This window comes from Pseudophryne corroboree, chromosome 10 (genome assembly GCF_028390025.1).
Source record: "Pseudophryne corroboree isolate aPseCor3 chromosome 10, aPseCor3.hap2, whole genome shotgun sequence".
NCBI classification, from domain to species: domain Eukaryota; kingdom Metazoa; phylum Chordata; class Amphibia; order Anura; family Myobatrachidae; genus Pseudophryne; species Pseudophryne corroboree.
This window is the reverse complement of record NC_086453.1, coordinates 103,626,844-103,627,832: the sequence shown is the minus strand read 5'-3', so window position 1 is coordinate 103,627,832 and position 989 is coordinate 103,626,844.

Sequence of the window (989 nt, the reverse complement as noted above, 5' to 3'; positions counted from 1 at the left end):
AACGCTATCAGGACGATTTGCTGTATTGGAATGACAAATTGTCTAGTCAGTGTGTATGCACAAATGCACGCTCCCATGGTCAGCCGGATGAGATCACATGAGCCACTATGCATATTAATGAGGGATAGCACAGTGATTGTTCCGTTGTTCATTAAATCTTCCTGGAGTGTACCGGCAATCTGGCATGGTCAAGGGAAATCACCCCGACCATCGGCCCAATTGCCGGCCTTAAGCTGTGTACAAACAGTCGGCTGCCTAGTTCCCTTGAACTTCCCGGAGTTCACTACCAACTTCACTCCCCTGCATCCCCAGTCCTCCACTCCCCTGCATCCCCAGTCCTCCACTCCCCTGCATCCCCAGTCCTCCACTCCCCTGCATCCCTAGTCCTCCACTCCCCTGCATCCCCAGTCCTCCACTCCCCTGCATCCCTAGTCCTCCACTCCCCTGCATCCCCAGTCCTCCACTCCCCTGCATCCCCAGTCCTCCACTCCCCTGCATCCCCAGTCCTCCACTCCCCTGCATCCCCAGTCCTCCACTCCCCTGCATCCCCAGTCCTCCCCTCCCCTGCATCCCCAGTCCTCCCCTCCCCTGCATCCCCAGTCCTCCCCTCCCCTGCATCCCCAGTCCTCCCCTCCCCTGCATCCCCAGTCCTCCCCTCCCCTGCATCCCTAGTCCTCCACTCCTCTGCATCCCCAGTCCTTCACTCCCCTGCATCCATCCTCAGTCCTCCACTCCCCTGCATCCATCCTCAGTCCTCCACTCCCCTGCATCCTCAGTCCTCCACTCCTCTGCATCCCCAGTCCCCTCTGCATCCTCAGTCCTCCACTCCTCTGCATCCCCAGTCCCCTCTGCATCCTCAGTCCTCCACTCCTCTGCATCCCCAGTCCCCTCTACATCCCCAGTCCTCCACTCCCCTGCATCCCCAGTCCTCCACCACTCTGCATCCTCAGTCCTCCACTCCTCTGCATCCCCAGTCCCCTCTACATCCC